This window comes from Heterocephalus glaber, unplaced genomic scaffold, assembly GCF_053883595.1.
Source record: "Heterocephalus glaber isolate CG9 unplaced genomic scaffold, H.glaber_assembly_v1.0 deba00001497, whole genome shotgun sequence".
In the NCBI taxonomy this organism is placed as follows: domain Eukaryota; kingdom Metazoa; phylum Chordata; class Mammalia; order Rodentia; family Bathyergidae; genus Heterocephalus; species Heterocephalus glaber.
The window spans coordinates 58329806-58355758 of NW_028258320.1; the positions used below are offsets into that span (position 1 = coordinate 58329806).

The following is a 25953-nucleotide window of genomic DNA, read 5'->3' on the forward strand; positions in this document are numbered from 1 at the left end:
CAGTCTGCACCCCCACAAACAATGGCAAAGGGCTCCTTTCTCCCCACAACCCCACCAACATTTGTTATTTGTTGATTTTTTTGATAGCAGCCATTCTTTCTGGGGTGAGGTGGAATCTCAGTGTTGTTTTCATCTGCATCTCTCAAATGACCAATGATGTTGAACATTTTTCATATGTTTATTTGCTGCTTTTATTTCTTTGTCTGAGAAATGTCTGTTCATTTCAGATGACCTTTGTTTTTTTTTTGGTACCAGAGATCGAACTCCAGTCCTTGCACTTGCAAGTCAGGTGGCAGAACCACTGAGCTAAATCACTGGCCCTCAGATTCCCATTTTTGAATTGGGTCTTTAAATTTGGGGGGGTCTGATTTTTTTTCAGTTCTTTATATATTCTAGATAGTAGTCCTTTGTCTGAGGTACAGCTTCTAAAAATTTGTTCCCACATTGTAGGTTGTCTCTTAGCTCTGTTGGTGGTTTCTCTTGCACTGCAGAAGCTTTTTAATAAAATGAGATCCCAGTTGTTGATTCTTTGTGCAAGTTTCCATGCCACTGAGGTTTTGTTCATAAAGTCTTTTCCTATGCCAATGTCTTCAAGAGTTCTGCCTAACTTATCTTCCAGCAAGTTTAGTATATCTGTTTTAATATTTAGCTCTTTAATCCACTTCAATCTTAGTTTAGTGCATGGTGATACATATGGGTCTAGTTTTAAACTTTGGCAGGTTGAAATCCAGTTTTTCCAACACCATTTATTAAATAGGCTATCTGTCCTCCAGTGAGGATGGTTGATTCCTTTGTCAAAGATGAGGTGGCTGAGTGTGTCTGGAGTTGTTTCTGGATCTTCTAATCTATTCCACTGATCCTAGGGTCTGTTTCTTTGCCAGTCCCATGCTGTTTCTATCACAGTAGTTTTGCAGTATAGTTTCAAGTTGGGGATTATGATACCCTCTGCTATGTCTCTGTTGCCTAGAATTGCTTTTGTTATTCTAGGTCTCTTCTGGTTCCAAATGAATTTTTGGATTGTTTTCTCTAGTTCCGTGAAATACATTTTTGGAGTTTCAATTGGCATTGCCTTAAATCTATATAGCATTTTTGGAAGTATGGCCATTTTCACTATATTGGTCTTCCTATCCAGGAGCAAGGGATGTCTTTCCATTTTCTTTCCTCTTTGATCTCTCTTTTCAGAGTACTGTAGTTTTCAGTGTAGAGGTCTTTTGCTTCTTTAATTAGATTGATTCCTAGATATTTCATTTTTTTGGATGCTATTGTGAAAGGAATTGTTTCCCTAATTTCTCTCTCAGTGAGTCTGTTATTTGTGTACAAGAAGGCTATTGTTTTTTGAGTGTTGACCTTGTGTCCAGCTACTCTCCTGAATCTGTCAATTAAGTCTTGAAGTCTTTTGGCCGAGTTTTTTGGGTCTTCAATGTAGAGTATCATGTCATCAGCAAATAATGACAGTTTAACTTCTTCCTTTCCTGTCTTTACTTGTTTAATTTCTTTCTCTCTTCTAATTGCTGTGGGTAATGTGTCCAGAACTATATTGAGTAGGAATGGTGATAATGGACATCGTTGTCTTGTTCCTGATTTTAGTGTGAAGGTTTTCAGTTTGTGACCATTCAGTATGATGTTGGTTTTTCATGTATAGCCTTAATCAGGTTGAGATAAAGACCTTCTATTACAATTTTTTGTAGGGTTTTTATCATGAATTGGTATTGAATTTTGTCAAATGCTTTTTCTGCATCTATTGAGATGATCACATGGTTTTTGTCCTTGGCTCTGTTAATATAGTGTATTACATTTATTGATTTACATATGTTGAACCATCCTTGCATCCCTGTGATAAATCTGACATGGTCAGGGTGTATGATCTTCTTGATGACCCTCTGTATTCTGTTTGCCAGTATCTTGTTGAGGATTTTTGCATCTATGTTCATTAGGGAAATTGGCCTGTAATTCTCTTTTTTTGGTTGGGCCTTTCCCTGATTTTGAAATCAAAGTAACACTTGCTTTCAGGAATGAATTTGGAAGTACTGCTTCCCTTTCAATTTCCTTGATGAGTTTAAAGAGTAATGGTGATAGTTCTCTAAATGTCTTGTAGAATTCAGTAGTGAAGCCATCAGGACCTGGGCTTTTCTTTGTTGGTAAATTTTTTTTATTACATTTTCAATTTCAGTCATTGTAACTGGGGTGTTTAGAATTTTTATATCTTCTTCATTTAACTTTGGCCATTTGTATGTATCTAGGAATTTGTCCATTTCTTCTGTGTTTTCCATTTTACTAGAGTATAGGTTTTTGAAGTAGGTATTGATGATCTGTTGGATTTCTGCTGGATTTGTTGTGATTTTACCTTTTTTGTTCTTTTTTTTTTTTAGTTCTTTTATTGGTACATTTTAGGTATACAATTCGTTTACATTTATCATTGGGTGTTTGTACCTGTACATGATATATCTTGGTTCTTATTTTTTTCCCATTACCTGTGTGCCCTTCACCCCCTCCACCCTTCCCTGTTTACATAGACATCATTTCCATTTTTTTTCTTTTCTCATAGTTTTTCCTTTCCCTCTTTTCCTTTCCCCTTCCCCTCCCTTCACCCCTTTGTCTTTGGACCTTTTTTCCTATTTCAAATTATCAGTTACCTTTTTTGTTCTTAATTGCATGGATTTGAGCCTTTTCTTTCCTTTTTTGATAAGGTTGGCTAAGGGTTTATTGATTTTATTTATTCTTTTGAAAAGCCAAATTTTCTATTCATTGATTTTTTTATAGTTCTCTTAGTCTCCATTGCATTGATTTCTGCTCTGATCTTTATAATTTCCTCTCTTGTATGAGCTTTGGGTTTGTCATGTTCTTTTTGTAGGAGCTTGAGGTTCAGCATTAGGTTTTTTATTTGGGCTCTCTCTGTTTTCCTAATATGAGCATTCAATGCTATGAATTTTCCTTGTAGAACTGCTTTCATTGTGTCCCATAGGTTCCTGTACGTTGTACTGGCATTATCATTTACTTGTAGAAACTGCCTAATTTCTTCTTTAATTTTCTTGTGACCCATTGGTTCAGGAGAGTGTTATTCAATTTCCATGTGTTTGTGGGGGTTTTGTGATTTCTTATGCTATTGATCTCCAATTTTATTGCACTATGGTCTGATAATATACAGGGGGTAACTTCAACTCTTTTGCATTTACTTAAACATGCCCTATGAGCTAGCATGTGGTCTATTTGGGAGAATGACCTTTGTGCAGCTGAAAAGAATGTACATTCTGATTTTGTGGGGTGGAACACTCTGTAGACATCTATTAAGTCCATTTGTTCAAAAGCTTGGTTCAGTTCTAGAATTTCCTTGTTGATTTTTTGTCTAGATAATCTGTCTATTTGTGACAGTGTGGTATTGATGTCACCAACTACAATTGTATTATTGCTTAGTTGATTTTTCATCTCCATTAGTATTTGTTTTGAATAGTTGGGGGCATTCATCTTTGGTGCATATATATTTTTAAAATTTTACTTTATTGGTACATTTTAGATATACAGTATAATGACATTCATCATTGGTAATTTGCACCTTTACATAATCTCTCTTGGTTCTTATTTTTTCCCCCTTCCCCTGCCCTCTCTTGAACCCCTCCATTACTCCCTATTTACAAAGACTTTGTTTCCATTTTTGCATTTCATATTTTTCATATTAATTCCATTCTCTTCTTTCCTTTCCCCTACCCCTCCCACTTCCCCTTCCCCTTTGCCCCTTTTCTTCCTATTTCCCATTATCTATTATAGCTTTTAGTCCTTATTTACACTTTCAGTTTCTCACACTAGAGAAACTATTCAGTATTTACACGTAAGTGTCCTATTTATTGCATTTAAGAGTATCACCTCAATGTGCATCCATTTAGCAATAAATGTCTCTAATTTCTCATTTTTCATGGCTGAGTAGCACTCCATTTTATTAAAAAAACCCCACATTTTCTTTATCCAGTCTCCAGTTGATGGGCATTTGAGCTGTTTCCAAGTTTTAGCTATTACAAACTGTGCTGCTATGAACATGGGTGCACATATATCACTGTGGTATGATTCTTTTAATTCTTTGGAGAAGATACCCAGCAGGAGAATAGCTGGGTCAAATGGGACTTCCAGTCCGAGTTCCTTGAGGTATCTCCATACTGATTTCCACAGTGGTTTGGTGCGTATATTTTTATGATTGTTATGTCTTACTCCTGGATTGTTCCCTTTACAAGGATATAGTGACCACCTTTGTCTCTCGTAATTAGTTTTGGTTTGAAATCTATTTTGTCTGAAAATAAGACTGCTATCCCTGCTTCTTTTGGGGTTCCTGTCGCATGAAGAACTATTTTCCATCCTTTTACTTTTAGTCTATGAATGTCTTATTGAATTGGGTGTGTTTCTTGTATACAGCATATTGTTGGATTTTGCTTCTTAATCCATTCTGCCCGTCCATTTCTTTTGATTGGTGAATTGAGGCCATTAACATTGATAGTTATAATTGATAGATATTGATTCATTCTTGTCATCATGTTTTACTGTTCTTGGCTCTTATATTTTTTATTTTTCCCCCTTTCCCTTTACTTTCTTTCCTTGCTTGGTGGCTTTGCTCTTTTGGGCCTCATGGAGTTGTGACCTTCATTGTCTTTTTCTAGGATATTCTTTAGAATTGCTTGTAGTGCTGGTTTGGCATTCATGAAATTTCTGAGGTGTTCTTTGTTGTGGAAGTATCTAATTTCCCCATTGATTTTGAAAGATAATTTTGCAGGATACAACAGTCTAGATTGGAAATTATTTTCTTTTAGGGCTGGAAATACTTCAGGCTCTCAACTTGAGGGTTTGTGTTGAGAAGTCTGCTGTGATTCTGATGGGCTTTCCTATTTATGTTATTTATTTCTTTTCTCTAACTGCTTGTAGGATTTTGTTCTGTTGGGTTTCTGGGATCTTGACTATTATATGTCTAGGTGCAGATTTTTCTGATCGTGGCTAGTTGGAGTTCTATATGCCTCGCTTATTTGTATGTCAAATTCTCTGCCTCTGTCTGGGAAGTTTTCTACAATTACTTCTGTGAACAGATTTTTTATGTCATTTATACTTTCTCCTCCTTTTTCATGGACTCCTATCAGTCTTATTTTATTCTTCTTTGGATTGGGGAGCAGCTGCTGGATTGATTTCTCATGGTCTTTTACTATTTTTAAGAAATCTCTGTTTTCATGGTCACTAACTGCAATCCTGTCTTCTATATCTGATATTCTATCTTCGTATTTGCTCAATCTGCTGTGAATACTTTCAATGGAGTTTTTAATCTCCTGGATATCTGTTTGAATCTGTTTCATGGATTCCATTTCTTTCCTATGTTGGGCAATTGTGGTTTCCATTTCTTTCTTATGCTGGGTATTCATGGCTTCCAGCATGTTTCTGAGCTCATCTATTTTTTTTATTCTGTTTCTGTTCTAGAGCCTCTAATCATGTCCTTCACTCTGCTTACCATTTCTGTAGTTATCTGGGAAATTATTTCTGTTTTGGATTTTTCTAGTGCCTCATTCGTCTGTTTTGTTACTTCCTGTGCTATCAGTTCAGGGTGTCCAGGTGGTTGATTATCATATTTTTCCACCTTGTTTCCCCCAGAATTTGCCTTTGGTGAGCTGAAAGTCTGTGTTCGTATCCTGCCAAGGTGCTGTCTTATTTTTAATTCTGTTGTTGGTGCTGTTTTTTGCTTTAATTCCTGGGCTGATACTCCAGTATTTCTTATTGTGAGTATCTTTATTACTAGTGTTTAGAGCCCTTATAGGGTGATTGCTTCTCAGAGATATCGTCCAGGTATAGCTGGACTTTTTACATTTTGAGTCTCTAATGCCTCTTAGGCAATCTCGTTTTCAGTATACCAGAGAGGACAACTAATTAGATCAATCACAACACCTTAGCCCAATTGACACAATCAGCATCAAACACAGCTTAGAAAATGACAATTTGTGGTAACAGTTAATCTGTCACCTTTAACCATGTGAGCTAGATCAAAATCTAGGGCCACCCCAAAATATGTTTGTAGTAAGTAAACCCTTCAATATGGCAAATTTACCCTTCAGGATAAAGATTTAGCAGCAGTTGGGGAGGGAGGGCTAGAGAGATAGAGGGAGAGGGAGAGGGAAAGGTTAAAGGTGGGGCTAGAGGAAATGGGAAGATCACGCAAATTGTGGGGATCTGTTGAAGACAGGAGGAAAAGACAGAGAGAAAGAACAGAGACAATTACAGAAAAAACTGACAACAATAGGGAAGCTAGAAATTGTATTCACCTTCCTATAAAAGTGACAGTCAAGAGGACAGAGAGAGAGAAAAAATTCAGAATGGGACAGGAACAGGAACAAAGAGGGAGAGAAATATAGAGCCAGAAGGGATAGAGAGAGAGAAAAAGAAAACAATATATATATATAACAAAACCAACAATAACATAAACGGTCTCCCAGTAGGCAATGTGGGCAGCAGTGTGCTGATCTAAGTTGATCAGTCTCAGGAAGCCAGCTGTAGCCTACTGAGATTCCGCCTGATTTCTGGCTGCAAGGTCCAAGTTGAGGTCCCTGATCTCCTGAAGGATTAAACTCTGGAAAATTCTAGTGCAGGTTCTAGCTGTTCTCCCCACTATGCAAGTCCAGGTTTCTATGGGAGGTACTGATCCCACCAACTTACCAACCACGTGGTCCAGTGTGCTTTTATTGAAGAGGTTTTCTTCACTTGCCCAGTGGGCTTCAATTCTCATTGAGCAGTGTCAGAAAGGCCCTCTCTGTTGCTCACTTCTGCACTATCTTCTGGGGCTCATAACCATGGCCTTTATGTTTCCCCTGATGCCTCTTCTGTGCAGATTCAGATGCCACACGGCATCCACACGGCATGGTCTGGTGGGGCGCAGGCTGCTGGCATCCATGGGGGAAATCACTTTAGATATTTAATATTTCTCATCCCGACATTAAAGTTTGGGTGGTTGGATTCTGAACAGTCTTGAGAATAGTTTAAATGTTGTCCTGACTAGAAAACACTTTAGTCCACCTCAGAGGTCTTAAATCTAATATTCTGCATTTCTGCATGAAAAACACACTCAACTTCTTTTTGTCTGGCACCCCCAAGAATTCTGAGATTCTTTGGATTATAGACAAAATGATCCATGAGGGCATGAGTGGATTTAGGAGGGTGGAGGTTGGGAGACAAAGCCACTCTGATTAATTCTCACAGGCAGTACTGTTTAGTGCCCCTCACCCCATGCACTATCTAATAGAGTCTTCTACAATAGTAGAAAAGTGTTATGTTCACATTGTCCAATAAGGTAACAACATGTGATTACTGGGTACTTGAAGTGGTTTGGTGTGAGTAAACAACTAAATGTTTAATTTCATTTAATCTTGGTGAATTTGTCTTTTAGTAGCCATATGTGGATGGTAGTACCCATCTTGTACAGAACAGCTCTATAGCATGTAGAATCCATGCATGGAATTTGTCTGGATTCTACATGTGCTACATGGGGTCACTATAGCTCTGTACCCTTGAGCTCAGGGAAAACTCCAGAAAGGTCAATTATTGGGGAAATAGGACTAGAATAATCTCTTTAACAACCCCTTCATCACTACAGTGGGAAGTTCAAACAGCTAACTGAAGCCATCTTCAACAAAAATCCCCTCTCTTGGGGAAGTTTGGGAATGAATATAGAACTATAATTAAAACGATAGTTAATAATATGTGTTGACAAGGTGTGAAGGAATTAGAATCCTTGTAAAATGCTGGTAGAAATGTAAAATCATGCAGCTGCTTTGGAAAATAAGCTGGCAGTTCTTCAAAAGAGTAAACATAGAGTTACCATCTGACCTGGGAATTCTACCCAAGAGAAATGAAAGCATATGTCTACATAAAACTTGCACACAAATGTTCATAGCAGCATTATTTGTAATAGCCAAAAGGTGAAAACAACTCTAATGACCACCAACTGATAAATGGATCAATAGAACATGGCCTATTCATACAATGGAATATTATCAGGCAATAAAAATAAATGCAGTACTAACTCACACAACTACATGAATGGATCTTGAAAACATTATGCTAAGTGAAAGAAGCCAGACACAACAGATTACACATTATGATCTTATTTATATAAAATGTCCAAAATAAAGAAATCTATCGAGTCAGAGAGCAGATTGGTGGTTGGCTGTGGCTGGGGGTATGAGAGTATACAGACGGGCCTGTAATGAGTATGCAATTCTTGGAGTTATGAAAATTTTCTAAAACTAGATTGTAGTGATGGTTGAACAACTGTGAATATACTAAAATCCATTGACTTATACACTCTAAATGGATGAATTACATGTGATTTACATCCCAATCAAGTTGTTTTATTAAAAACTATTAAATCAAAATAAAAGACAAATGAAGGGAAGGAAAGAACCAGAATAAAGAAACTTCCCGACCAGACCTCTAGGAGCAAGGCTTTGTGTTAGGATTGTGGAGTCTTCCATGAAATTTCCACATGGAGCTTCATCTGAGCCCTCCTCTGTGCTAACTTGTTATATGTCTGTTTTTTATTTTATTAACTCTGGGTGAGTGGAGATTTAATTACAGCTATGGATTAAGATAATGGCTAGGGAAAGTGATAAATTCTCATTCTAGAGTGTTTTGAAGTATTTGATTAATATGTGGAGAAAAATTCATTCATCCAATAAATACATAATAAGTCCCTACTGTGTGCCCAGAACTCTTCCCAACCCAGGAGGATGGTAGAAGCAGGACTGAGCAGGTGCCTGCCCTCTCTGAGGGCCACCCAGGTCTGATGGGCCATGGGAATCCTTTAATCAGAGGCCTGAAAGAATACCTATTACAATCTAAAATAAATAGCTTAAAGTAAACCTATTTATGTTGACATAAAGAACACATTTTTATCAAAAATAACCAAATCTTTGAAGATAAAAAGTAATGAAAAGTCTAGTATTGTTTTATATTTATGCATAAACATCTTTAATGTTTGGATTCACAGATTCTCATATCTACTTCTGCATGTAATCTGTTGCAATACATTATTTTGGTTGAATCATATGAAAAAAATCAGGCTTTATGCAAACAGGCAGCTGGAAAAGGAGAAAAGATGTGATAGCTTTATCAGATAGTTATGGATATTCTTTCATACTACACCAAAACTTGACAAGAAGTGTTTTCTTTTTCCCAGTTTTTGGTGAAATCCATCTGACATAAAATTTTCCACCTTAACCATTTGTAAGGGTACCATGATATTAAATAGTCATGGTGTATAGCCATCACCACCATCTATGTCCAGTACTCTATCTTATACTGTACAACTAAAACTCTGTACCCACTAAACAATAATTCTCCGTCCTTACCCACTTCAGCCCCTGGCAACCATCATTTTACTTTCTCTCTCTATAATTTTGATTACTCCAAGTACCTCATATAGGAGGAACCATACAGTATTGGTCTTCTATTTTATAAGTGCTTCAATTACATATAAAGGAGAAGAAAATAACATATATGCTTTAATTAGATTAGTTCCAGAACAAATAAAATAATGCATTACAGAAAAAATTACTTATAAATAGTTAAATTTATATTCCACAATTTGCCCCAATACTGGTTTTCTTACAAACTTTCTACAGGATAAAATTCTTCACATTGTGTCTTGACTATGCACTTATGGAATTTCAGGGAAATAGCTCTGTTTTTAATGGCTTAATCTGCACTAACAAGATTGCAGGTGGTCGGTCACATGCAGTCCATGTGGGATTCTAACATGACATTCAGTGAGTTTTCCGATGTTGACCACCCCGAGGATGCTGAAGGTAGAGCATCTGTAGACAGAAGTGACTGTAGATTTGGATTACTGCTCTCTGTCTTTTCCAGTTTTTCTATATTATCTTCCCAGTTAATGTAGAATCTTGTGACCCTGGGATTAGATGCCAAAATGTTCCTTTGAAGCTTAGAAAAGTCTGATTTTACTGGTGGATTAATTCTGTCTCAGTATATTCATTATTTACATAATAGCCAACTCTAATAAATTCTTTTTTTTCTTTTTACTTCTTTTATTGGTACATTTTAGGTGTACAATATGTTTACATTTATCATTGGGTGCTTGTGCCTGTACATGACGAATCTTGGTTCTTATTTTTTTCCCCATTTCCTGTGCACCCTTCACCCCCTCCACCCTCCCCTATTTACATAGCTTTTGTTTCCATTTTTTTCTTTTCTCATAATTTTTCTTTTCCTTTCTCCCCTTTCCTCTTCCCCTCCCACCACCTCTACACCTTTGGACCTTTTCCTATTTCAAATTATCAATTATTTATTTTAATCATTTTAATCCTTATTTACACTTTCAGTTTCTCACACTAGAGAAACTATTTGGTATTTACACGTGTGTCCTATTTATTTCACTTAAGAATATGGCCTCAATATGCATCCATTTAGCTATAAATGTCTCTAGTTTCTCATTCTTTATGACCGAGTAGTACTCCATTTTAGAAAAAAACCACATCTTCTTTATCCAGTTTCCAGTTGATGGGCAATTGGGCTGTTTTCAAGCTTTAGCTATTACAAACTGTGCCACTATAAACATAAGTGCACATATATCACTGTGGTATGATTCTTTTAATTCTTTGGAGAAGATACCTAGGAGGGGAATAGCTGGGTCAAATGGGACCTCTAGTCCTAGTTCTTTGAGGCATCTCCATACTGATTTCCACAGTGGTTGCACCAGTCTGCACTCCCACCAACAGTGGAAAAGGGTTCCTTTCTCTCCACACCCCCACCAGCATTTGTTATTGGTTGATTTCTTAATAGCAGCCATTCTTTCTGGGATGAGGTGGAATCTCAGTGTTGTTTTCATCTGCATCTCTCGAATGAGCAGTGATGTTGAACATTTTTTCATATATTTATTTGCTGCTTTTACTTCTTTGTCTGAGAAATGTCTGTACATTTCAGATGCCCGTTTTTGAATTGGGTCTTTGAATTTGGGAGGTCTGATTTTTTTAAGTTCTTTATATATTCTCGATAGTAGACCTTTGTCTGAGGTACAGCTGCTAAAAATTTCTTCCCACATTGTAGGTTGTCTCTTAGCTCTCTTGGTGGTTTCTCTTGCAGTGCAGAAGCTTTTTAATAAGATGAGATCCCAGTTGTTGATTCTTTATGCTAGTTCTCATGCTACTGAGGATTTGTTCATAAAGTTTTTAACTATGCCAATGTCATCAAGAGTTCTAATAAATTCTTGACCTCGATAGGTACAAGTAATTAGCACAATGGTGACACCGACTGCATCTGCATCCGGGATGAGTCCCGGGTTGGGTGCATCGGCCTGAAATACAAACATATGCCTTCCTGCAGGAACAGGGCCCTCCAAAATAGAGTCTAGAACTTAATCGTATTCTTCACTTTCCGCAGAGCCCACATAGATAATTTTGCACTCCAAGTCTTCGCTCAGGTTTTTGACGCACTCGAAGGTGTTCTCGAACTGGAATGGGTTGTAGAAGGGGGACGGATTGTTCAGCACCACCACATTTTTCACCTGGACTTTGGCCATGGCGCGGGGGGCAGGGCGGGCCAGGCACCGCCTGCCGGAACTTTGCCACCACGCTGTCAAGCGGGTGCTCCCCGGGCCAGGCAGCCTAGTCCACCGAGCCCCAGCCCACTCTGTAGGGTAATGCACCATGCCACTGCCGCGCCTGCACACTCTGACCTCCAGTATTGGTCTTTTTGTGACAGGCTTATTTCACTGAACAATGGGACAAGTGGTGTCTTCTTCATTGCCATTTGCAATGTTGAATCTGAACCCATGCAGTATTAATGAACTTTTCTTACTTTGTTACCTTAAACCCACTGATTATTCTTACATTGTTAATGGATGTTTTATCTGTGTGTGATTTTGTAATATCTTGCATTGGCGATCTGAAAAATATTGATTCCCTGAGTCATACGAATCTTCAAAATGTTGACACATTTTATTTTCCAATATAAAAAGGAATTCAATAATATCACCAGGCTCATCAGAAGAGCCACTAATTTTTAGGAGTTGTCAAGCTTGAGGAGACATATACAAGCTTTCAAAACTCTTAATTTTACTTGAAAGTTCAAATTTGATAACTGACAACTAAGATTATCATGGTCCTCTTTAAAATGACAGGCCTACTTTGTTTCTTGAAAAAAATGTCTGCCAAATACATCTGACAAACTGTAGTTGGTCTGTCAGTAGTTCTTTCAATTTAAAATGATGTTTCATAAAAACAGTGCCTGGTTAAATTTGCAACTGCAGTAATTGACAGTTGCACCAATGTTTTTCATAGAGATAATTAGTATACTATAGATAATATTAGCTTCCCATTTTGTCACATGGTATAGTAAAGTGATGACTACTCAGTGCTAGCTGTATAATAAAAGTAATCATTTTTCATGTTTATCATGAATATTGTTGAATGATACTGGCTTTTTAAAAAGTTTTGTTTTATTCTCTGAGCATGTAGTAGTGAAGAATTCAATGACTCTTACAGAATTTAATGCCATAGCCTTAACTCATGTTAAAGAGTCAGCAGCTTTACCTATCATTATGTTTATACCCATTAATCCAAATATCAACTCGATTGGGAAAATAAATAATATCTTGGTAATATAACTTAGCAATAGTTTCATTCATGGAATTCTTAAGGGCTGTAGGGGCTGTAGTTTGTGGTATCCCTTAAAGTTACGGAATATAGTCAGTGTGCCACAGCTCCTAGCAGAGAGGAGGCTTCTGGGTCAAGGTGCCACAGCTCCCAGTGCAGAGTAGGAGGCTTCCAGGCCAATCTATCACTGCTCCCAGCACAGAGGAGGTGAGCCAGTGCAGGCACTGGCAGCACCCTCCCTCCCCCCATTGAAATGAGAAAAGAGTAAACAAGCCTCAGAACCAGATTTCCAGATCACCTACAGCAATCCCAAGGGGAAACAAGATGGAACACTCTGATACTCAACCACCCAGACTCCCTGAACTAGCAATGAAAGAGGATCTAGAAAAAAATGAAATCAGAAAAAATTTTTCACATAACAGCAGAGATTGTGCCAATAGTGCAAGACATGATTAATAAATCTAGAGAGGACACAAAAAATACAGAAGCTGAGGAACATGATGGAATCCCAACATAGGAAACAAATGGAATCCATAAAACAGATACAAACAAATTTCCAGGACATTAAAAACTCCACTGAAAGTATTTGCAGCAGAATGAGCCAATGTGAGGACAGAATTTCAGATATAGAAGATAAGGTTGCAATTAGTGACCAGGAAAAGAAAAATTGCTTTAAAATTGCAAGGGACTACGAGAAATCAATCCAGCAGCTACTACATGATGCAAAGAAGAATAACATAAGACTGATTGGAGTCAATGAAGAAACAGGAGACAGTGCAGATGACATAAAAAAACTGTTCACAGAAATGATGGCAGAAAACTTCCCAAGCAGGGGAAAAGAACTTGACATACAGATAAGTGAGGCATATAGGAGTCCAACTAGCCTTGATTAAAAAAAAATCTACACATGGGTATATAATTGTTGAACCCAACAGAAACCCAACAGAAGAACAAAGTTCTACAAGCAGTTAGAGAAAAGAAACAAATCACATACAAAGGAAAAGCCATCAGAATCAAGGCAGACTTCTCAACCCAAACCCTAAAGGCAAGAAGAAGTTGGAGTGATGTATTTCAAGCCCTAAAGGAAAATAAACTCCAACCAAGACTGATGTACCCTGCAAAACTATCTTTCAAAATTAATGGAGAAATAAGATACTTTCATGACAAAGAGCACCTAAAGAACTTCATGAATACCAAAGCAGCACTCCAAAAAATTTTAGACAAAATCCTAGGAAAAGACAATGAGGATCACAACCCCAGGAAGCAAAGCAGAATGAATTCACTGGACACGACAAGAAATTAAAAGCAAAGGGGTAGGATCCAACAAAAAGAAAAAGTCATGACAACGTTAACTCAATACATATCAGTTATAACCATCAATGTTAATCATCTCAACTCACCAATCAAAAGAAATACACTGGCAGAATGGGTCAAGAAACAAGATCCAACAATATAGTGTATACAAGAAACACAATTAATTCAAAAAGAAACTTATAGGCTGAAAGTTAAAGGGTGGAAAACAATACTCCTTGTGACAGGAACCCGAAAAAAAGCAGGAGTAGCTATCCTCTTTGCAGACCAAGTGGATTTCAAACCCACACTGAGTAAGAGAGAAAAAGAAGGACACCATATCCTTGTAAAGGGAACAATCCAAGAGGAAGAGATGACAATCATAAATATCTATGCACCAAACACTAGTGCACCCAATTATATAAAACAAATAGTAATGGACATGAAAAATCATATAAGCACTAATAGAATAGTAGTGGGGGACCTCAATATCCCATTGTCACAAATAGATCAACTAGACAAAACACAAGCAATGAAATACTAGAGCTCAATGAAACTCTTGAACAAATGAACTTAACAGATGTTTACAGAGTCTTCCACCCCACCAAATCAGAAGACACATTCTTTTCAGCTGCACGTGGGTCATTTTCCAAAATAGACCACATACTCACTCATAGAACATATTTAGGTTAAGTCCAAAGGAATTGAGGTTATCTCCTGTATATTATCAGATAATAGTGGGATGAAATTGGAGATCAATATCAAAAGAAAGCACAAAAATTTCATAAATGCATGAAAGTTGAATAATACACTTCTGAATAACCAATGGGTCACAGAGGAAATTAAAGAAGAAATCAGACAGTTCCTTCAATTAAATGACAATGACAATACAACATATTGGAATCTATGGGACACAATGTAAGCAGTCTTATGAGGGAAATTCGTAGCAGTGAATACTCATATTATGAAAATAGAGTGACCCCAATTAAACAATCTGATGCTGAACCTCAAGCTTCTAGAAAAAGAAGAGCAGGACAAACTCAAAGCCCATAGAAAGGAGGAAATTATAAAGATCAGGGCAGAAATCAATGCAATGGAGACTAAGAGAGCAACACAAAAAAATCAATGAAGCCAACAGTTGGTTCTTCAAAAGAATCAACAAAATTGACAAACCCTTAGTCAATTTTATCAGAAAAAGAAAAGAAAAGACCCAAATCCATGCAATTAGGAATGAAAAGGATGAAATTACAATGGACCCAGCAGAAATCCACAGGATCATCAATACCTACTTCCAGAACCTATATGCTAATAAGATGGACAACACAGAAGAAATGGACAGATTCCTAGATACATATGAATTACCAAAGTTGAATGAAGAAGACCTAAAAATTCTAAACAACCCAATATCAATCAGTGAAATTGAAAACATAATTAAAAACTTACCAACTCAGAAAAGCCCGGGTCCTGATGTCTTCACTACTGAATTCTACAAGGCATTTAGAGAGGAACTATTGCACTGCTCTTTAAACTCTTCAATGAAATTGAAAGGGAAGCAATATTCTCAAATTCATGCCTGGAAGCAAGCATCATCTTGATCCCCAAAGCAGAGAAAGACCCAACTGAAAAAGAGAACTATAGGCCAATCTCACTAATGAACATAGATACAAAAATCCTTACTAAGATACTGGCAAATAGAATGCAGAAGATCATCAACAAGATCATACACCCTGTCCAAGTGGGATTCATCCCAGGGATGCAGGGATGGTTCAACATATGCAAATCAATCGATGTAATACACTATATCAACAGAGCCAAGGACAAAAACCATATGATCATCTCAATAGATGCAGAAAAAGCATTTGACAAAATCCAACATGCATTTATGATAAAAAAAACCCTACCAAAAATTGGAATGGATGGTCTCTACCTCAATTTGATAAAAGCCATCTATGAAAATCCAACAGCCAATATCATACTAAATGGTCAAAAACTGAAATCCTTCACACTAAAATCAGGAACAAGACAAGGATGTCCACTATCACCACTCCTGTTCAATATAGTTTTGGAAACATTAGCCACAGCAATTAGACAAGAGAAAGAAATAAAAGGAATAAAGATAGGAAATGAAGAAGTCAAATTGTCATTATTTGCAGATGACATGATGCTTTATATAGAAGATCCCAAGAACTTCACCAAAAGATTTCTAGACTAAATAACCAAATTCAGTAAAGTAGCTGGATACAAGGTCAACACACAAAAATCAATAGCTTTCTTCTACACGAACAATAGACTCACTGAGAAAGAAATTGGGCAAACAATTCCTTTTACAATAGCATCCAGAAAACTGAAATACTTAGGAATCAACCTAACAAAAGAAATCAAAGGCCTCTTCTCTCAAAACTATAGGACTCTGAAAAGAGAGACTTAAGATATCAGAAAATGGAAGGGCATCCCTTGCTCCTGGGTAGGAAAGATCAACCTATTGAAAATGGTAATTCTTCCCAAACTGCTATATAGATTCAATGCAATCCCAATTGAAATCCCAGGAGCATACTTCATGGACCTTGAGAAAACAATCCAAAAATTCATTTGGAACAAGAAGAGACCCAGAATAGCAAAAGCAATTCTAGGTAACAGAGACATGGCAAGGGGTATCACAAGCCCTAACTTGAAGCTATACTACAAAGCCACTGTGATGAAAACTGCACGGTATTGGCAAAGAAACAGACCTGAGGACCAGTGGAACAGATTAGAAGATGTAGAAACAATGCCAGACACACTCAGCCATCTCATCTTCGACAAAGGAGCCAAACACCCTCACTGGAGGAAAGATAACCTCTTTAATAAATGGTGCTAGAGAAATTGGGTTTCAACTTGCCAAAGACTAAAATTAGACCTATATCTCTCAGCATGCACTGAACTAAAATCAAAATGGATTAAAGATCTAAATATTAAAACAGAAATGCTGAGCTGGCTGGAACAGAGAGTAGGTAGAACTCTTGAAGACATTGGGGTAGGAAAAGATTTTATGAACAAAACCTCAGTTGCCCATGAACTAGCACAAACAATCAACAAGTGGGATCTCTTCTTACTAAAAAGCTTCTGCACAGCAAGAGAAACCACCAGCAGTGTGAAGAGACAACCCATAGTGTGGGAAAAAATTTTCACCTGCTGTTCCTCAGACAAAGGCCTACTATCTTGAATCTATAAAGAATTTAAAAAGATCAGACCTCCCAAATTTAAAGACCCAACCCCAGAATGGGCATCTGAAATGAACAGACATTTCTCAGACAAAGAAGTAGAAATAGCAAATATATGAAAAAATGTTCAACATCACTGGCTATTTGAGAGATGCAAATGAAAACAACACTGAGATTCCACCTCACTCCAGAAAGAATGGCTGCTATCATGAAAGCAACCAATAACATATGCTGGTGGGACTGTGGGGAAAGAGGAACCCTCCTCCACTGCTGGTGGGAGTGTAGACTGGTGAAACCACTACAGAAATCTTTATGGAGATACCTCAAAGAACTAAGACTGGAAGTCCCATTTGACCCAGCTATTTCCCTGGTGGGTATCTTCCCAAAATAATTAAAAGAATCATACCACAGTGATATATGTGCACCCATGTTCATAGCAGCACAATTTGTAATAGCTAAAACCTGTAAACGAACAGCCCAAATATCCATCAACTGGAGACTGGATAAAGAAAATGTGGGGTTTTAAAAAATAAAATGGAGTACTACTCAGCCATCAAAAAGAAATTAGAGACATTTTATTGCTAAATGGATGCACATTGAGGCGATACTCTTAAGTGAAATAAATAAGACACACGTGTAAATACTGAATAGTTTCTCTAGTGTGAGAAATTGAAAGTGTAAAAAAGGACTAAAAGGTAATAGATAATGTAAAATAGGACAAAAAGGGGAAAAGGGGAAGGGGAAGTGGGAGGGGTTGATGAAAGGAAAGAAGGGAATGGAATTAATATGAGAAAATGAAAAAATGGAAACAAATTCTTTGTAAATAGGGTGGGATGGAGGGTTTGAAGGGAGGGCAGGGGAAGGTGAAAAAAATGAGAACCTAGAGAGTATGTAAACATGCAAATTTCCAATAATGAATGTCATTATATTGTGTACCTGAAGTGTACCAATAAAAGGATAAACAAAAAGTTATGGAATATAACATAATATGTGTTGGAATCATTATCTCTAGGGCAACAGTTTTAGGAGCTAGGGCCCTCATGAATGGGTTATTGTGACTATCATGGGAATGGTTTAGCTTTTGCAAGAGTGGGTTGTAGGTAAAGTATGCTTCCTGCCCCCCCCCTTCATATTTTGTTGCCCTTCTGCCTTCCACCATGGGATGATGCAGTGTGAAAACTCTTTTGCCACATGCTTGTGCATTGATCTTGGACTTTCAGCCTCCAGAACTGTGAGATGTAGATTTCTTTTCTTTACAAATTACCCATTAGTGGTATCCTGTCATAGCAAAATACACACACACGCGCGCGCTTGCGCGCGCATGTGCACACTCACGAAATAGAAATCTGGTACAAAGAAGTTGGGTTATTGCTGTAACAAATACTTGAAAATGTGGATGTGGCTGCAACTGGGCAATGGGTAGAAACCGGCAGAATTTGAAGGCACAGGTTAGAAAAGCCTGAGATTGCCATGAATAGACTTTTAAGGATATTCTGATGAGGGCTCAGAATAAAAGGAAAAATGTTGGGAAACTCTAGAACTTCTTAGAGATTACTCTAATGGTTGTGATCAGAATTTTGGAAATACATACAGTAAAGGTCATGCTGATGAAGTTGTAGAAATGAGGAACAAGATATTTGAAACTTGAGTAAAGGCCATCCTTGTTACACAGCTACAAAGAACCTCACAGAATTGTATCCATGTCCCAGGATTTTGGAAGGTAAAATTTAAGGTAGAGATAATCTGGTGGAAGGATTTTCTAAGGAAAATACAGGAGCTCTATGGCTACTTTAAACTGAAAGATGTAAATGGACAGAAATTACTTAAAGTAAATATATAATTAAAAGATAAGCAGAACAGAATGATTTGGAAAATTTGCAACCTGACTTTTATAAAAGTGAAAAAATTTGTTTGGGAAGGAAAACCAAGGATATAGCCAAGTGACTGTTTGCTAAAGAGATTAGTTTCCATAGATGAGTTCAAGACAGTGGGAGAAAGACTTCTAAGTTATTTCAGAGAATTTCCAGGCTACCTGTGCCCTCATAGTTCCAGAGATCTCAGAGGGTAGACTGGTTCTGGGAAACAGACTGGGATGCCCTTCATGCTTTTTGTCCAGGGTGTCATTAGTTTTCTGGTCCCTGCATCCCACTTCCCCTGCTCTGACCATGCTCAAGCACGCCCAGGCCCATAGAAGAGTCACTAAATACACATCTACATGGTGTTAATTCAGTAGATACAACTAGTGAAAGAGATGAGCAGTCATGGCCTCCTCCACCTTGATTTCAAAGGATCACATATTCACAGATCACAGCTAATGTGTGGCAGTCCAGCAGCCACTCCTGAGAACCAACTCTGACCCATGGTGTCATGGTAATGCCCCATATCTGTTTTCTTCCATTAAGTGTTTTAAGGCCAACATCATTTATTATACTGATTATAACCTATAAGGGTGACATTATTCATCTTTTTAATATCATTTCAAGTCTCAAAGGATATAATCATTCTTTTAATCACAACATCAGTATAATATTGATCACTATTCTTTTGTCTTGAAAATCATTTCTTGTACTGTAGGGAAGAGCTCTTGCAAATACCTGATCCTCAAGGTGGTGGGTCAATGCTCACATACTAGAACAGAAGCTGCCTTGCCTCTTTATTCCTGTGGTGACTGAACTAGTCTTTTTACCTTATTTTAAGGTTATTTATTTGACTCTCAATAGTAGTCACACTCTCCTTCAATTCACAGGTAGAATTTCTTAACTGGAAGATTACTTATCAGAGAAAGTCTTTTTCTTTCTTAATGTTGAAATGAAATACTTTTATTTGTTTATTTTTATTTAGTTAGTTTTAGGCTTTCCTCTCTATTCTTGGGTAGTTCTATTCATGAAGAGCTATCTCTTCCAAATCGGTGGTTGCTCCTTCACCCTTAGGATGTTGTGTTTCCTAATCCCAGGCTCTAGTCATTTCTTCAGTTGAGGTGGGCTCCAGAAGCAGAGAAGCCATGCCTGGTGGGTGACTCTGCAGTCTTCATCCCTAAGCACAGGTGTCATGAGGTACCAGCAGGGGACCTCAGAATCCACTTTCTCCTTGTATAGAAAGGCTGCCGGCACATTCTCCAGGGCTGAAGGCTAGAAGGATTCATACATTTTTCCCCCTCTCCTTTGTGTCTTCCCTGAACAACTTATATAGTCCCTACTCACTCAGGGGCCCAGGGCTTTCCAAGTGATAATTGTCCTCCAGGGTCTTCTAAAATCAAATCCAGAAGGAATAATATCTTGTTTTGCAGCCTGCAGGTAGTTGGGCCACAACTCCCCACAGGCCGAGGGTTTGTGCCTCTCAGAAGAGGACCCTGGACTTGCACTAGAATTGGAAGAGAAGCACTGGAGTCTGAGATGTTCATTCCAGCTTCTGTTTGGCCATACCAAACCACATGCTCCTTGGAGGGTATACACAGTTGTTTATGTTTGTGACTTTTAGCCCCAATTCTGGTTCTCCTTAGACTAATAGGAAGCCATTTTCAGAAGGAATTTTTTTTTTATTTATCTTTATTGTAAGGTTAAAAATGGCCACTAAGTAATTAGCATGAATGGAGACATAAAGGAATATTCATTTGGAAATTGAATTATTTTAATATGCACAATCCTTGTCATTGTGGTATGTCATTTGCAGCTAGTTCTGACTGTGTTTTGAGCTTTCTTGTTGTAGCAGCAGTTCAAAAGGGTACATTGGAATGAAATCTACATTTTATGCAGGGGCTCTGTGACCAAATCCCAAGATCCATTAGTGGGAAAATATGCGTGCCTCTTGTGCCCTATTACGAAAACGTGCCTTATCTTACCTGGTTAAATTGTCAGCTCTTGTTAAAATGGATCCATGTAGCTAAAGAAATTCAAGCTTTGCCTATCTCTCAGGGAAGTATAGATAAATTGTTGTCTCAGTAAAATCTGTGTCTATTATAAGAATTTCAGTTTGTGTGACCCTTAGGATGTTGAGAGATGTGGAAAAAAACTATCTATGGCTTCTAGGGGGAGAAGAATCTCCAAATTAATTTCGTTGGTGATTTGAGGGAAGAGGAAGATAGCATGCCTACCCATGCACAATTCTGGGCTTTATGGATTATCTTCTGGTCTTCAATAGCAGAGCTGGGATTCTCCCCAAAGGCAGAGAACTTTTTGTTTGAGCAGTTTTTTCTCTATCTTTTGAAAAAGTGTATCTACGTGGGTTCATATTTTTTCCTTCAACTAAAGATCAAGTCTGAGAAAGAAAATGAGGGAAGAAGATTGTAAAACAATTCAGGCAAAAATATTAGACAAATTACCTGAAGGCTTTTTCTTTTCTTTTTGCTTTGTGGAAATGCAGCTTAAAGAGAGGGCTTTCAGGTGATTCACAGGGAATGCCAAGGTTGCCATTTCCCCCTTGGCCCAGTTTTCCTTAGGTTTTGGGGGTCAATCGGGTGAAAAGCTGGTCTAAGGAAGCCATTGGGTTGCTGAGAGGCCACACGGCTTCTCCAAATCTCTTTTTGCATGGAGACTGGCCCTGACAGGGACTCTATAAGGTGGGTGGAAATATAGAAATTGTGAAGGGACTGAACATGAAAACTCATGTCTGCGTAGCATGAACAACAGGTGTCCCTTCTCAAGCTTACCCTGTAATTTCCTCTCTGACTCCAGGCCCATTTACTCTGGATGAACTTGGGTGTTTTTCCTATCTGGAAGCAGCCTCCAATGTCAAGTAAGTAGTCTTTGAAGGCTGCTGTCCTTCCCTTGTCTACTGGTTTTCATCATCCAGCAAATGTTTCCCCAAATCCCACTATTTGTATTGTCTCAGCCATAGTCCTGGAGGCCCACTGGGCCTGGAAGATGTAACAGATCCCTTTTCCAGACATGGAGAATTGATACTATCTAAGAATGGTGGAGATCCAGGGCAGTGTGAACATATCTCACTTTCTCACCGGCTAGGAGGTAGGGGCAATCGTGAGTCTCCTTCACCAGTAAGGAGACTGAGACTTGGAAGGCTTTAGTGGCTCATTTAAATGTACATAGCTAGAAAGTGGGGCAGCCTGAGTCAAACCCAGGGGTACTTTTTCATCCAGGACATCAGATGACCTGGTGACTATCTGATCTCCACTTTCAGACTAGGTTCTCAGGTGTGATGGAGGCAAAATGGTCCCCTGCCTGGTCCCCAACTTGCCCATCCTGACTTACTCTCTCTCTGTCTCTCTTTCTTTATCCTCCCTCTGCCTCTCCCTGTCTTTGTATGCCTGTCTCTCTGTCTGCTCACCACCCAACTCAGTCCCTCTCTCCAGTTTGTCATTCTGTGAGTGCTGTATCACTCGTACCACCAATTGCTTATTGTTCTGATTTTTGACATCTGCCCTTTTGGGATATATTTCAATAATGAGGTGAATAGACATTACTATATTTCATCAAATCAAAGATCTAGAAATTATAAAATTCACCATTCCTTTTAATGGAATTAAGGCAAAAACAAAAAATGAAAAGTGAAAACCTTCCAAATGAACTATGGCTGCCATCACTGGTATGGCCTATCCTGCTTTTAGAGAGGTTCAGTTGCTTCCACTAGCAGAGCAAATGTGCCTACCCATTGTTATGATTTAGATACAGAATGTCTCCGAAAAAGCTCAGGTGTTCACAGGTGGGACTTTTGGAAGGTGACTGAATCATGGGGGTGTCATACTCATCAGTGGATTAATCCACTCATTTATCCATAGCTGAATGTGGGACCCGGTTGGAAGAGGCAGTTCACTGGGGGTGTGACCTGGAAGATTATATCTTCCTCCTGGCCTCCTGCTTTTCTCTCTGTTGCCTGGTTGCCATGATATGAGCATTTTTCCTCTGCCAGACCTTTTCACCATGCCCTTCCTTCCTTGGAGCCAGAAGACTATTGACTAAGTCCTCTAAAACCCATGAGCCATAGTAAACCTCTCCTCCTTCAAGTTGTGGGTGTGGGATATTTCCTCAGCAATGAGGAAAGTTATTAAAATACTAGTTGTCTTCCAAGCACTTTTGTTGACAGGGGCTCAGTCCAAGCCAGAAAACGGGCATGCTCTGAGCACGAATGGCACTGCTCCCACCCAAAGGGCTGTGTGCTCCTGGCCCCACTCTGTGTCCAGATGGGATATTTAGGGGCAGGGGTTCTTCAGTGGGTCAAAGTATTGAGAACCAGGCTGAGCCCTTTCACAGCTGGGTGATCACATGAGTCTCTTACACTGGCTGCATCTTAGTGAATCCTTGCCTCCCTGTGTGGACAAGAGATAGGACATAAGATAGTCCTTGGAAGGCTCAGGGCCAGGTCAAAGCCACCACTTGGTGAATGTTAGTTTTTGTGGCAGCACCACCAAGCTACTCACACTTGCTTAGATGTCAAGGTGGCTGGTGATGAGTTGCAAGAAGAATGGAAGTGTATCTAGCAGCCCAATTGTAACTCAGAGCCCAGTAAAGGTGGTTAGAATGGCAGCATAGTGCCTCTGTTCAGAGATGTGACTCTGCAGAAGGGCTGGACCTGGAATATGAGCCAAGATTTGAGGAGAACCTTTGCTCAGACCTATATCTTGGGCCTCCTTAGAGGGCTTGCTCTTTTCTCATATGTGGAGGAACTGGCTTTAAAAAGGACACTCATACAGCAACATGGAGAGTAGCTGTTTGAATATCGCCAGCATTCTCCTAGCATGAAATATTTGCATGGTGTTTACTCATCCTCCAGGGTTATGAGTAACCATTGAGATGGCTATAGATGAGTGTTAGGGTAGAGAAAGCAGCATGGTACTTTGCTACTCCTGACACCTGTGAGCAAGCAGCAGGCACACTAAGCCCTTGTGGATGGGAGGATGATGCATCCTCCACCTCAGCTTTGTGTTCTCTTGGTTTCCAGAAAGGAAATTTGCTGGTTCTTTTTGGTCCAGGTAAGAAAGTTTATTTGATGGGAGCCTTTGAGCATGGAACTTTATCCAGCCCTGAATTCAAGGGTGTAACTAGAAAAATCACTTTATTATACTAAAATTTGAAAAGTCATATAAATAGAAATACAATCATTGGTGCATAAATCCACCAAAATGATGAGAAACTGGAAAACTGGTTGTTTAAGGTCATGTATCTATCATAAGATGCTTTGAGAAAGAGTAAGATAAGATTAAGGTGAAACATAGCCTTATCCCTGTGTCCTTTAATTAAGGTAAGAAACTGCATTTAAGCCTGTGCCCGAGGAGATATACACACACTCACATGCCCAAGGAAACATGTGCATGCACATGAGTGTATGCACACACACACTTGAACACACATCCAAGTGTATTTATATGTAAATACACACATACATGTCTACACACTTGTACACACATACAGATATACCTAAGGAAACATATGTATGTACATATACAAAAAACACTTATCTGCCTGAGGAAATGCACATATGCACATACACAAGAACTCACACATACACAATGCCCATACATGCACATGCATACATACATACTTGCACATACCACACACACAATGTACACACATACATACACATTTCCACATGCACACATATATTTGGACATGCTTGTAAACACACATGTACACATTTGTACATATATGGACATGTGCAGCTATGTCCACATACATGTACACACTCACATATATACACATGTCTGAAGAAACATACATGTATGTACACACTGACACACATACAGATACAGATATGTACATCTTCTCTATAGACATACACACAGATGTCTGAGGAGACACACACACACACATGCACACATATTTCATCTTTTCATATCACCAAACCTATAGTACATCTTATACATTTTCTAGTTTGGGTAGAAAGGCGGACATAGGCATCTTGCTTGGTTTTTAAATTCAGAGCATTAAAGACTTCATGTGAGTGGCTCCCGAGGCAGGACGGAGTTTTGTTCACCTCCACACTCTCTCCTGAGTCTTGCACACATTTGTGTTTCACTTGATTGGCTTGAGTTTCCATGTTTGCACCAGGAGCTCTCTACTGCATCTGCCTTTTATTCCCCATCTCCTCCTTGCACACAGCGTTGGGTTCTGCATGCAGCAAGAGCAGGGCCGTTTCCCTCTGACTGGCCAGAGAAGATAACAGTCTTGCCCTCAAGATTTTTACTGAGCATTCCCCAGAGACAACCAAGACCAGCACAGCTTAGGAACCTGTACTTGGCCTGTAGCCCTGGCCAGCTGGCAACCTGCAGGCCCTTCGGCCACAAGAACAGTCACCACTTTCCCACACGCACACACAGATACACACACGGATACATGGACACACAGCGTGGGAGATGGTTCACATTAACCAAGCCCTCTCTGCCTTAATTGAAATAATCTAACTGTAGTGACCAATAATAAAATTCTGTGTAATACATGTACACACATATGCAAGAATACATACATATACAATTTATACATTTATGTGTTGGAACTTTTCCTCTCTCTTTTTTTTTTTTGGTACTGGGGATCGAACTTGGGTCCTTGCACTTGCACAGCAGGCGGCGAAACCACTGAGCTAAATCCCTGGTCCTTATGTGTTAGAACTTTTAAAATTTCTGATTAAATAGTGGAAAGTGAAAATTATTCTCCTTCTCCTTCCTCCATGTGTTTCATGTGAGTCACAAAGTTGGTGTCCTACAAATAAAAACTGTTTTTTTTAACATGGAAAAAATAAGCTAAGTATTACCCTACCAAACTGCATTCTCTCTCTCCCCCTTTTAATGAAATAGTGTTTGCTGCCTAATGAGAAAAAAAGCACTTTAATTAATATTAACAAGTAAAAGGGGATTAGTGCTCAAATCCCTTATTACCAGTTTGTCTAATCTACCTGTG

At 38.6% G+C, this 25953-nt stretch overlaps 1 protein-coding gene and 1 pseudogene across 9 annotated transcripts in view; one reads left to right on the plus strand and one right to left on the minus strand.

The window, feature by feature from the left end:
- CUNH10orf90 (chromosome unknown C10orf90 homolog) overlaps positions 1-25953 on the plus strand; it is a 265804-nt gene that overhangs the window by 51785 nt on the left and 188066 nt on the right. The window lies entirely within an intron of this gene.
- LOC101719539 (histone chaperone ASF1-like) lies at positions 9739-11545 on the minus strand (annotated as a pseudogene).